The sequence below is a fragment of the Triticum dicoccoides genome, chromosome 3B (genome assembly GCF_002162155.2).
Source record: "Triticum dicoccoides isolate Atlit2015 ecotype Zavitan chromosome 3B, WEW_v2.0, whole genome shotgun sequence".
Taxonomy (NCBI): Eukaryota; Viridiplantae; Streptophyta; class Magnoliopsida; order Poales; family Poaceae; genus Triticum; species Triticum dicoccoides.
Genome location: NC_041385.1, coordinates 769,836,800 through 769,850,737, shown reverse-complemented (window position 1 = coordinate 769,850,737; position 13,938 = coordinate 769,836,800). Strand labels below are relative to the sequence as shown.

The window sequence follows — 13,938 nt, the reverse complement described above, 5'->3', positions numbered from 1 at the left end:
AGGTGGTGGTGACCTAGCTATTGATGAACTTGACAAAGCCAATTTCCCAACCAAGCAAAAATCATCAAGCAAGTCTGATACTCAGATGATGGTGGTTGCACCCATTAGAGATGGAATAGATGTTGACCAGGAAGAATTTATTCTGAAATGTGCTTTGACAGCTGCTAGCATTGATGATTCATCTTCTGATGGACATGAACCTGTTCCTGGTTGTGTGGGTAATCCTACAGATCAACCCATGGATGCTGATGGGGAAAAATGGGATATCCGCAAAACCCCTTCTCCAACCAAGGGAGATTCTGCAAACATGACACCTGAGAGGAATACTGAGAACATGGAATACTGTGAAGATCTTTTGAGATGAGTGGACATGTGTGACTCTGAAAATGAAGAAACAGAAGATGAGTTGGGGGTTCTCCCTCCTGAGGCTGTCCAAATCCTCCAAAGTGAAACTTGGAGGAGGTCCCTGCTGGAATCACTTACTCAAGCCAAAGAAGGGGCTGGTCATGAGAACAAGACAAGATGGGGCCCGGTTGTTACCAAAAGACCTGCTACTAAAGGCCATGGCAATGTTAACATCATGGAAAAAGCTGCAGCCTACAAGAGGAAGAAGAATCTGGAAATCCCACCCACATTCAAAGGTAAATCCTTCTCTATTATGGATAAAAACATTCCTACTAACCAAATGAGTCAAATGAACTTAATGATTGGGGGGATGACATTCAAAAGAATCTTGCCATTGATGAGATGATAGCTGTAGAGAAAGAGAGGGGTTTGGTGTTTGCCAACAATAAACCGGAAATTGTGCTTCCTGACAACCTTGATATTGATGCTAATGACTTAATTAGTACACCTAAAGGTGCCCTCCCCTTGGAACTAGTGGGCACTGCTGATGCTTCAAGAGGAACAACAATGGTTCTAACTAAGGTTAAGCCTTGTGGCTTGTCCCACCCCTTCAGAATTAATTAATGATAGGTCTTATTTGGAACATTAGAGGTCTAGGGCAACATGTGAAAATACAGTGCCTGTGTGATACCATTGCCAAGTCTAACCCTGATTTCATTGGTTTTCAAGAAACTAAGAGAGAGATTATTTCTGAGGGTTTCCTCAAGGCCATTGATAAATTTGATAACTTTGTGTGGCACTTCTTGCCAGCTGATAATACTGCTGGAGGAATCGTTGTGGGTTTCAAAAGAATGTGCTTTGAAGTTGTTGGTTTTATTAACCAATTTTTTTCCAAAATTGCTACTGTTAAAAATAAGTCTGATGGCTTTGTTTGGCAGATGGTGTTGGTATATGGGTCTGGCTACCCTGAATTTAAGATATACTTTATCACTGAACTGCATGATACTTTATCTAATGCTTCTTATCCTATTATGATATGTGGAGATTTCAATTTGGTTAGGAATGATAAGGTGCAGAGTAGTGGTTTGGTGAATCAACAAACTACTTTTTTGTTCAATGATTGGATCAATAGGTGGGCATTGATGGAGATTTCTATCTCTAATAGGGTGTTTACCTGGTCTAACAATCAGACCTCCCATGTGTTTGCTGTGTTAGATAGAGTATTCATTTCTGTGAATTGGGACACCCATTTTCCTTTCTCTACTTTGGTAGCCCTTCCCAGGGTGGGGAGTGATCATACTCCTCTGGTCCTGGACACTAGTGCCAGAGCCCCAAACACCCCCAAACCTTTTAGGTTTAAGAAATGGTGGCTCTCCCAACCAGACTTTCATCATATGGTGGTGGAAGCCTGGGACTTTGTGTCCTCATCCAAATCCTCAGCTGATAATTGGATGCTCAAAACTAGAATTCTCAGGAAAAAAATTAAAGGGTGGAGCATTAATAGAGAGGCAACTCTTAAGAAAAAGAAGAGGGAACTCCTTCTGGAGTTTGACATATTGGATGTCATGTCTGAAACCCACCAATTATCTGTTACTGATTATGACAAAATGAAAGGGATTAAGAAAGAGTTGGATGAAGTGTGGAAAAAAGAGGAAACTGCTCTTTGGCAGAGATCTAGAGATAGGAAAATCCTAGAAGGTGATAGGAAAAATTCTTATTTCCAAGCCCTGGCTAATCACAGACACAGGAAGAATCATCTTTCTGAGCTGAATAGCCCTGATGGTGTGGTCAATTCGACCAATGAGATGCTTGAGGTGGCCACCTCTTTTTATAAAGAGTTGTTTGCTTTTGAACCCAAACCTGGTATCCATTTGGATGCTAATTTCTGGTCTGAGGATGAAATGGTTAGTAATGATGAGAGAGAGCAGTTAGAGAGGCCTTTTTCTGAGGAGGAAATCAAGCAAGCTGTGATGAGTTCATATGCTAGTGGTCTCCCTGGCCCTGATGGCTTATCCTTTTTATTTTACCAAACCTTTTGGGACCTGATTAAAAAAGACTTTATGTGGATGGTTAGAGACTTTATGAATGGTATCATAGACGTATATAAGCTTAACCATGCCATTATTACCCTTATTCCTAAAATCCCTATGGCCAGAGACATGAAAAATTTCAGGCCTATTAGCCTTAGTAATTGTGCTGTTAAGATCTTCTCTAAAGCTATGACCACTAGGGTTTCTCCCTTGTGTGACAAGCTCATTTCCTCTAACCAAACTACATTTATTAAAGGTAGATTCATTCTGGAGAGTGTGGTTATGGCTCATGAGGTCATTCATGAAGTTCATAGGTCTAGATCTGCTGGCTTGATCCTTAAATTAGATTATGAGAAAGCCTATGATAGAGTTAGTTGGGCTTTGGTAGTAAATGGGTGGATTGGGTTATATCCACCATCCATCAAGGGACTTTCCAGGTTAGGATTAATTATTCTAATGGTCCCCAGTTCTCTGGGGGAAAGGCTTGAAGCAGGGTGATCCCCACTCACCCCTCCTGTTCAATTTAGTTGCTGATGTGTTCTCTAAAATGCTCCAAAAGGCTACAAATAATGGTTTGATTCGTGGACTTCTACCACATGCCTTTCTAGGTGGTGTGGTCAGCCTACAGTATGCTGATGACACCACCTTATTCTTGGATAACTCATTGGAATGTGCCAAGAATCTGAAATGGATTCTTTCCTGCTTTGAAAGTCTGTCTGGCTTGAAAATTAACTTCCATAAAAGTGATCTTCATGTTATTAACATCTCTGAGCAGCTATCTAATGATTTTTCTCAGGTCTTCTATTGCCAGCTTGGGGATTTCCCCTTTAAGTATTTGGGTGTTCCCCTTCATTTTAAAAAGTTGAGAAGGGAGGACCTTCAACCCATTATTGATAGGACCATCAAAAACATTTCTGGTTGGTTGGGGAGGTTTCTCTTCTATAGAGGAAAATTGATTTTTCTTACCACCTGCATTGCTAGTGTTCCTGCTTATTCAATGTCTATTGTGAAATTTCCCAAATGGGCGATTGATATGATCACCTCTCAAATATCTCATTTCTTCTGGGGAAACATGGGGGACTCTCATAAGTATCACCTTGCTAATTGGGGTTTAATTTCTAGAAAGAAAGAATATGGAGGTATGGGGGTTCCCAATCAAGGGAATTTAACATGGCCCTTTTGGCTTCTTGGGGGAAAAGATTTTATGATGAAAGATATAGTGATTGGAAGAAGGTTTTGATATATAAATATAACACTACTAGCCCTAATTTCTTTAACACTAGGGTGACCCTTGGTTCACCATTCATGAAAAGTTTATCTTGGGCCCTTGCGGCTGCTAAGAACTTTTATAGATGGATCCCTGGAGATGGTAAAAGCATTGCCTTCTGGCATGACATTTGGACTGGGGACTGCTCCTTAAAAACTGCATTTTGGGACCTGTATAAAATTTGACAGCAGCAAGATTCTACCCTAGCGCAGGTCTGTGTGAATGGTGAGCTGCAGTTAACCTTTAGGAGGTGTGTCACAGAAAATGATTTAGGGAGATGGGAGGAGCTTATCAAAATGGTTGAACCTATCTGTCTATCTGACTCTCCAGATCAGCCTGTCTGGATGTTGGATTCTTCTAACAAGTACTCGGTCAAATCCTTCTATAAGCTAATTAACTTTGGAGGGATACCTTCTGTCATTAAGGATGATATCTGGAAAATCAAAGTACCACCGAATATACATGTTTTTCTCTGGTTGATATACTATAACAAGAGCTTGACTAGAGACAACCTGGCCAAGCGCAGACATGTAGATGACATGTCTTGTGTCTTCTGCAGCGAACCTGAAACTATCCAGCATCTATTCTTTAATTGCATTGTTGCTAAAAATGTTTGGAATTTAGTTGCTGATATTTTTAAGATTGATGTTCCTAATTCATTCGATCTGCTGACTTCTTTTGGAAGAGAAGAAAACACTTCGAAGCTTTAAACATTGTTACTGCTGCTACCATGTGGAGCTTATGGCGTTTTCGAAATGACTTTGTTTTCCAGGGGCGAAGATGGCGAAGTATATGATGTGTTTTGGACCTGTTGGGGGCAACGACCAAGAAGTGGAAAATACTATGCTCAGAATCTCAGGGTGCGCTACTTCTCCAATGTTTAAGGCTACTGGACCACCGAATAGGGGAATTGCTTAGAATTGCATGGAGATAAAATGCCATTCTCCCCAAAAGACATCGATGGGTTATGTTTATGCTAGTTTACAATTCTTAGCTTTGATCTTTAGTAAGCTGGCAGGTGCCTCCCTGGTTATGTCTCTTGATCTGAACTACCCAAGAACTTGTAATAGGACAGTTTTAAAACCCGTTCTCTCTGTGGCAGCTACTCTCCGATTGTCGCCGAGCGCTGTTAACAGTCCATGTTTGGTTGATGCTTGCCTTGGTTTTTATAAAAGTTGGGGTGGGGGGAAACCCCTTTTGATTCAAAAAAAAAAAAAAAAGGTGTAGTACTAGTACAAACTTGGCAGTTAAAGCTAAGCTAAGCTGCAACAGAATGAAGTTTGGGCGAATTTTTATTTCAGATATACTATCAATATTGTATACTATTAATAATAAAGCAGAGTTGGTCTCTTATTACTCTACTCCAATACATGTCACAAAATTTCCAGCCAACCAAAAAATATCAAAAAATACAAAAAAAGATAGGACGGAAACGGACTGCTGCCATTTGCATGCCTGTTCTCTCTCTGATTCGGAACTGAAGCTCGCGACTAACTCTGCTTCGTCTTCTTTATCCTACACCGATGTTGTACAGCAACCCAATTGGAGCAACCCTAGGAACCCCTCCCGTTGCAATCGTCGTCGGCTCCGTCCATGTGCGAGCCGCTCTGCCAGTCGCCACCGCCGGCGCTCAACCCGTCGTAGTAGTAGGAATGCTGGTCGAGGTCCGCAATGCCGCCGTACTGCATGGCGTAGTCCTCGTACTGCACCGCCGCGGACTCATGCATCATCGCCATCATCATCGGGGGCGCCGGCGCGGACGCCTCGGCGGCCACGGACGAGGACGCGGGCGCGGCGGGGCACGCGGTCTAGGCGAGCGCGATGGCGGCGGCGCGGATGTCGTCCGGGGTGCGGAGCGTGGCCGTGTCGACGGCGAACAGCGTGGCTGTGTCGGCAATGTTGAGGCAGGCGGTGGGGCCGCGCAGGGCGAGCGCGGCGACGTCGTGGGCGCGGGCCGCGGCCTCCAGGCTGGCCGAAGGTGCCGAGCCAGATGCGGGACTTCTTGTTGGGCTCGCAGACCTCGCCTTTGACTACCAATTGCACTATTAATATATAACTAGTCATCAACCCGTGCGTCCACACGGGCTAGATATTTCATATTACTTATAATTATAAATTCATTTAACATGTGCTTTTTGCAATATATGGGACTGAAATATATGAATAGTTAAGGATCCCATATACTCCCTCCGTCTAGGTGTTAGTCATCTTATGAAAATCAAATATTCCAAAACATTTAGGCGTGGTGCATTAAATTCTACCTCGTTTCTTGTTTCTTGACATATCAACCAATAAAAGATATGGGGTGTGCATGGTTTTAATGACTTGAGACTACCAAACACGACATGCAGTGGTTAGTTCATTGCATGCAATGCTATTAATTAGCAAATGAACATTAAGTACTCTCGTTTTCCCTTCTCCTTGGTCACGGTGCACAACCTAAGATGACTTACTCACCTAGACGAAGGGAGTATCACGAAACAATAACTTACATTTATAGTTTCATCTTAAGTTATTGCTAAAGATTGAAAACTACTTGTATTGAATAAATCAATATACATATGGTTATAATTTGAGATGAAGATAAAATATTAAAGGGAAATCATGTATGCATGCTTTTGTTGATGTAACACATTTTGGCACAGCATCTGAAGGTTATTCATCACATATAACAAAAACTTACTTTCCTAGATAAATGTCTACATGATGACTTCTTTCAGCGGTTCGCCTGGGCGTGTGACGCACGCCCATGGCCGTGTTCTTCTGCGAGCGTGCGGCTGCAGGTCCCCACGTCCTGTGTGGCCTGTGTCTTTCGCCGCCGGCCAGACTACATCCATGGAAATTTGGTGAAACATCTACGAATTAAGAGAGGATGGGCAGTGGCTAGACTTATTAGCATCCATGAATCGGGAGAGGAAGGGTGCCGCTAAGGTTAGAGAACGTGGGAATTCCTCAAAATGGTCTTTTTTTTTCTCGCATTGGATATAGATCTGAGTGTGTGTGTTTTTTCTGATTGGAGATAGATCTGAAAGTATTTTTTTTCTCTGAATAGAGAGAGGATATGAACGTGGTGATGTTCTTTTGCGTAATCTGTAGGAGGGTAACGATCAATGAGCCAGATTTACGCGCAAATTGCTCTAAAAAAAGTTTTACGTGCAACTTGGGTCAGTTTTGGACTATTTTTTCAATTCAACAGTAACGGAAATTATAGGACTAGGATAGATAAAATAGGTAGATCGAATGGTTAAGATATTTTTAATGATGTGGATTAACATGGAGGTTCGTATGGTGCCTCCAATTAGTAAATAAGAGATTTTTGTGATACAAAATCATAATCACAAGTACATCTGATGACATCAAATGTCGCATAAAGATTTTAGTAATAGAGTAATTGTTTGTCAAAGGTTTGTCCTAACAAAACCGTATACACTAGCTAATTTGAAACGGAGGGAGTATTTCTCTTTCATATTTATCTGAGACGTCTTCCAAGAAAGTGACTCTGCAAAGTACGGGTCCCAGCATAAACTTCACATGGATTACATAAACACAACCCAAAACAAGGGCAGTAGAATTATGATGATGGAATATAAGGCCAAGAAGGTTATTTTGACTCAAGTTGTGTAACCCGCTGGTTTATGATCAAAGTTTGGATGGTGGATTTCTGGAGAGGATCATTCCAAATATACGAGAGAAGGGACAAAAGAAACTATGAGAGGCAGCCACGTGGGGTTGAGGGAAGGTCAACAAAATCCTTGGTTTCATCCTTAATTGGTTATATCTACCACCTCCACTTCTGAGCCCAAACGAGAGAAGGAACAAAAGTAACTATGAGAGGCAGCCATGTTGGGGTGAAGGAAGGCCAGCAAAATCCTTGAGTATCATACTTAACTAGTTACATCTACTAGCTCCACCTTTGAGCTCCACAAGGACCGTCTTGTCTGAAATTCCTGAACAGAACTTACATTTTTTGCGAAACAGACCCCATCTCTTCAACCCCAGCTTGCTACAGATCAGTGACCATCAAGAACCACTTACATTTCAAACCGGGGCATAGACTGCTGAGAACTCCTTGGTAAATGATATGAATTCTACTGTTGTTTCTATGTCCCCAGAACATAAGTATGGTAGAAAAAAAGGACTGCATAATGCTTGTCTTCCACCAAGTAAAGGAAAAAAAAATTAACAACCACAGAAACAAACATGTGGGACATATAGCCTACCCTGGGAGGAATTCTGTAACAATACAAAGTCGTTCCTGTCATGCAACTGCGCCCATGAAAAGTATGTCGTAGTTTCTTCATTAGTGATACCTACACATTTGATGGACACAAGTATGGTCATGGCCACAATTATGGAAAAGGAATCACAAGAACAGCAGGGTGTTTTGCAGTCCATACACTCGCACAAACAGGGTAGTGTGTGTGTGTCACAGCTTTCCCAACATGAATGCTTCGGTTAATTAGACAAGACAGAAGGGTGTTTTGTGCAAAAGTGCAGGTGAAGACCGGTCCACCCATCTGGCTGCCACTTGTCGCATTGTGATAGGCCCAGGACCAAATCATCACATCTTGTGCAAGTTGGGGTATGGTGGAGTAGCATTTTGCAAGTTTGGGACTAAATCATCACATTCCATGCAAGTTGGGGTACCTAGGGTGCTTTCACTAGTAGAAAAAGGGTCTAATGTGCAGCTCATTAGTCCCGGTTTGTATTTGAGCCGGCACTACTGTGACCACTAGTGCCGGTTCCAACGGCTAGGCGTGCCGCTCTCAGTAGCACCGGTTCGTGGCGAACCTTTAGCACCGGTTCGTGCCACGAACCGGTACAAAAGAGAGTGGTGGCAGGATGTTGTCAGACTGGGGCCCCTCCAGCACCTTTAGTACCGTTTCGTGCCACGGACCGGTACTACCGGTCATCCTACATATAAACCCTTCGTCCAGCTCGCTCTGTTCTTCCCCCTTTCCCCTCTCCTCTTTGTTATTCCCCTCTTTCCCTCGAACTCATCACACATTTTGCCCAAATTTTATCAAGATTTGAAGGCCCCCATCCATTCATCACACATAGATTAGCTCTTGCAATGCTTTATATAGTGATTAATTTGTGGGTTTTAGTAATTTGGGAGGAATTATATGTGGTAGTTTATTTGATTTATATGCGATTTGAGCTTAAAATAACTCTTAGTTTGCATATGTAGGTGTGGTTTACTTAGTGCCTTCCCGTCTCCGTCGTAACCACTGTCAATCGTCCGCACCGACCCGGTCACCGGCACCACCTTGTGGTGAGCCTCTTGTTCTTATCTTTTATATATAAAAAAATCATGTTTGTGTGATTTAGATATATAGTTACTTGTATAATTATCTTACCCGTATGTTGTTTGTTATACATAGTGCCATGGTTTTGATATCTGTCCTCGTCGGCCCTCGTCCATGTTATGATTCGGATGTGGTATATTCTCTTCTAAAACTATTTGTTGCATTTCCTGTTTATGACAAATTATGCCCATCAAGTTGACGTAGATATTTTTATCTAGGAGGTATGTGAACCGGAAATTCCAACCGACCATATTGTCGAGAGGTTAAATTTAGTTAAAAGAGAAAACGAGTATTTGAAAGAAAAATTGAAAAGAATTGAGGGGGAGAAGATGGAATTGGAGTTGCATGTTGCCGATGTCATCAATGATCACAAGATCAAGATGGAGAAAATGCAGTTGAAGATTAGAAAATATGCCATTGTTAGTGAGGCTTGGTATCATTATGTTGTTGGATCAATTGTTACCTTAGTTACAATCTTGATCGCATTTGTTATTGCATTTAAATGCTTTAGCTAGAGAGTTATTTGTATGTTGCATTTAAGTGTTGTATGAACTTTATGTATGAACTTCTATTAATTTGGTCTATTCGGTGGTGTGTAATGAAGATGAGTCGACAATGGATGTACGATGACCGATGCTCTCCCCAGTTCGTTGATGGCGTGCATAGTTTTCTGATGGCGGCTCAGGCAAACAAGCGGGTGGATGGTTTTATGCCTTGTCCATGTGCTGGCTGTACGAATGATCACAATTACTCTAACTCAAGAACCATTCACGTCCACTTGTGTGAGTCCGGTTTCATGCCACACTATAATGTTTGGACCAAGCACAGATAAAGAGGGGTTATGATGGAAGATAATGAAGAAGAAGAGAACGACGATAGCTATCCTGGCCATGGGTTCCCTGAATACGATGATGCAAAAATGTGGGAAGAAGATGAGCCGATAATGCGAGAAGAAGCTGAGCCGGCAATGCGGGAAGAAGCTGAAAAAGAGGCATCAGATGAGCCCGCTGATGATCTAGGTCGGGCCATTGCTGATGCAAAGAGAAACTGTGCAAGTGAAAATGAGAAGAAGAAGTTGCAGTGCATGTTAGAGTATCACAAGAAATTATTGTACCCGAATTGCAAAGCTGAGAAGAAAAAGTTGGGCACCACACTGGAATTGCTGCAATGAAAGGCAGAGAATAGTGTATCTGACAAGGGATTTGGAAAGTTGCTCGTAATGATAAATAATATGCTTCCAAAGGATAACAAATTGCCCGAGAGTACGTACGAAGCAAAGAAGGCTGTCTTCCCTGTAGGGTTAGAGGTGCAGAAGATACATGCATGATGCCGTGGAATTGTCACGTCAGATGTCCTAGTGAAAGGACTTAGTCATGGAGCCATCGCAACTAGGAAGCTTAAAGGGGTTAATCGGGACAAAGGACACGAGGTTTATACTGGTTTGGCCCCTTACGGTGAAGGTAAAAGCCTATGATCCAGTTTTGAGTGAGATTGCTTATGACTCGTTAACCGGGGAGCGAATCGCTTGACCTAGCTCTCGAGTTGATGTTACTTGCCCTGAACCGCCGCCGGGTCGTCCCTTTATATACAGAGGTCGACGCCCAGTGGTTCTACAGAGTCCCGGCCGGCTCATAAACAGTGTCCGACTCGGTCTCTTAACTATTCTTGCCTTACAATACAAGTAATGTATACATGGCGGTTTATCACTACGAGCCTTAAGTCGCCTCTCGGCCTTTGGGCCCTCTCTTGAACCGCCATCTCTATCCTGGGTCTTGGGCTTCAAGAGTATTTGCAAGTATCCCCAACATTAGGCCCCAGATTGATTTGAACTGGTTCATGTCAATCTTCGACACTTAAGAAAAATCCTTTGCCCTGAAGCTTTCGTAACCAGCCATGACGTCATCCTTGGTAATTCGCCATGACGTCACGTGCTATAAATGCATGTTTTGTTCAATGTATCCCAACGGATCTTTTATCTTGATGACCATCCCGAAAATCGAGGCGTCCTTGTAGTTGGATAACTTATGTTTCGGCCTCCTGGTTTTTCGCGCTCTTTTGGTGGTCTTTCCTTATAAATAGACCTGACCAGATCTTTATTCATTCCCCCCTTCATATTCTTCTTCCTCTCGCACCCCCACTGTCGCTCGAGCTCCGCCGCCGCCACAGCGCAGCTCGTCTCCCTCAACCTTGGCCGCTGCATCAACCTGGATCCGACCAAAGAACGGCGGTGCCCCTCCGCAACAGATCCAACGCTGTAAGTTTTCCCCTTTCTGCATCTTAGATCCATACTAGGGTTGGCGAGTTCCTTTGTACAGTTCGTAGTTCATCCCCGTTCTTCATGTTTCCTCTGCTATGGCTTCTTTTGATCCAACAGTAGCGTAGATCTCATGCGGTAGCTATTTCGCATCCATTTTATGCACTAGCAGATCCTCTTTCTTTATAAGGAATCCTCATTAGGACGCATGAACTCCTCTGTACCATGTTTTTAGGGCTAGAGAATTTTCTTTTCCGAACAGCCATTTGATCGAAAATAATAGTTGCAGTTTGTGAAACTTGTTTGTGCCATACTTAGAAAAAATATGTATCTGTTATATTCCCTTAGCCATGTCGATTCTCGTCACCGGCTTAAAAGATAGTGCCTTTATCTGATAATCTTAAATGCTCATGGCGGCTTAAATAACCGAATTGTCAATGATGTTTCATGACGACTTAAAATAATTCACCATGATTATCCTCATACCATTAGGCCCCGAGATAAGCCGCCATCTTGAATATTAACACTTCCTCTGGCTTAGATTTGAACCAGAAATTTTATCCTTCCTCAGGCTTCTATCATAATGGCACCAAAAGCACCCACTTCGTGCAACTGGGTCAAATTGACTGTCACAGAGAGCATACTTGAGGACTTTGTGAAGACCGGCTATCTGCCAAAGAAAGAAGTCATGTCCTATCGTGCCTCAAACCCGGAAGAAAAATTTCCCCAACCCAACAAGGGGGAGGTTAGTGTTTTCACGGATCATATGAACCGGGGTTTCTCTCCACCCGGCTCAAAAATCTTCAGGGATGTGTTGCACTTCTTTGATCTTCGCCCGCAAGACATCAGACCCAATTCCGTGTCTAACATATGCAACTTCCAAGTATCCAGTGAAGTATATCTTGGAGAAGAACCCAATATATTTCTCTTCAGAGAGTTATTTTACTTAAACCGCCAGAATGAATGCGCCAACGGCCAGAGCTTGGAACTTGGTGGTGTCTCAATCCAGCATCGAAGAGACTCGATCTTTCCTTATGTCAATCTGCCGAGTCATCCCAAAGACTGGAATCAGACATGGTTTTATTGCCAAGACACCTCTCCGGTTGGTGAAAATCCTTTGCCTGGCCTTCGTGCTCTCCGTCTGGACTCCACACATTCGCTCCCTAACAAGATAACAGCCGCCGAACGTAAAACTCTCGCCCCCACCCAGGCTAAGATCAAGGCTCTTCTAGGGAACGGGCTGAACGGCATTGATTTAGTCCGGGTTTGGCTCGTCTGGCGGGTTATTCCATTGAGTTGCCGCCCGGGTTTGATGTGTACGTATACTGGCAAAAAGGATGACCCTCTGCGGCACAGCCCCGATGACTTGCCTGAACATGTCATCAACAATATGACAAAGTCGCTTCTGAATGAGAGTTTAGTAGACTGTGGTAAGGTGGGCTTAGCTCCCTTCTGCGAAGCTAATCCGGCTCCAGCGGTAAGCTGCCCAACTGAATATATTACTTTGATTTTTCGATGTTTTACCCATACTCATATCTCTGCTTAACGTCTCACAGGTGGGTGATAAATTCTGGAAGGCCAAATATGATCACGAGGCCGCAAAGAAAGCTAGAAAGCTGAAGAAAGCCGCCAGGAAAGAGGCCACCAAGAAGAAGGGCAAGAAAGCCACCGCCTCCGACTTACTTCGGCTTGAAGATTCTTCTGAGTCGGAGGTAGTCCTTGACTCTCTTGGCTCCTTTTTTAATTATCTTATTGACACTGATTATGAGCAGGAGGACACAGGGGCAAGCTGTAACAAGGATGATGAGGTAACTATCCTTTGCTGACTCCGAGCCTTCCCCAAGACGAAAAATCCACGGAGTGACCCAGAAAGTAAGGTTTTCCCATCCTTTAGCTTATCACGATCCTCAATTTCTTTTGAAGCGGCATATTCATGAGAGCCAGAGGCAGACCCGGACCAGGAAGGATGCAGAGCTCTCCTCCGGCTTGCCAAACACGCCAAGGGAACGCCGGAACGAGGTCACCTCCGTTTTAAATATTTCTGGCGGGTCTTACTCGCCAACCACTCAACTCTTCTGACTCGGATTATCAGGAAACTTCCCCTTCCTCCGGCGACTCAATGCAGTCCAATCTGCCGACTTTCAAGACTGCACCAGGGTAACAATAATTCCCTTATCTTGTATTTACTTTAATTCCCTTGCATCTGTATTAACCTTTGTTCTGACGTAGTGGACAAGCCAACCCCAGCAAAAGGGTCAGATAGAGCAAGTCGACTGAAGACACTGTCGTGACTGAGCCGGTTCTTGAAGCAGCTGCACCAGACTTGTCAACTCATAATCCGCCATCTGAGCCAGCTCAAGACATACCAACTCTCTCTGCTGACCTGCCTGCTAAACGATCCGTTGATGACTCTGAAAATCCAGAAGCCATTAGCCCGATCCGAACAGATGACCAGCAAAACACTGACGTTGAGATTACTGGAACTGGCTTTGTTGAGACGAGAAGGCCAACTGTACTGGCCAAGTGTCCCGCCAAGGAAGAACTTCTGGACCACCGCCGGGTCAAGCTTGATGTTGCAAATTGTGCTCACATGAGTATTGGAGATATCTTTTCCGGCTACATGAGCCAAGTGCACAGTAGCCGTGATGTTGAAATCGACATGGTGAAACAGATGCACCATAAATTTAAGGTATGACTTCCTCTTTCCCCCCAATCTATTGCTTATGAAGAATA

At 43.4% G+C, this 13,938-nt stretch overlaps 1 pseudogene; it reads right to left on the bottom strand.

The window, feature by feature from the left end:
* Nucleotides 1–5,195: 5,195 nt before the first annotated feature.
* On the bottom strand, nucleotides 5,196–5,706 carry LOC119279972 (annotated as a pseudogene).
* Between the last annotated feature and the right edge of the window lie 8,232 nt (nucleotides 5,707–13,938).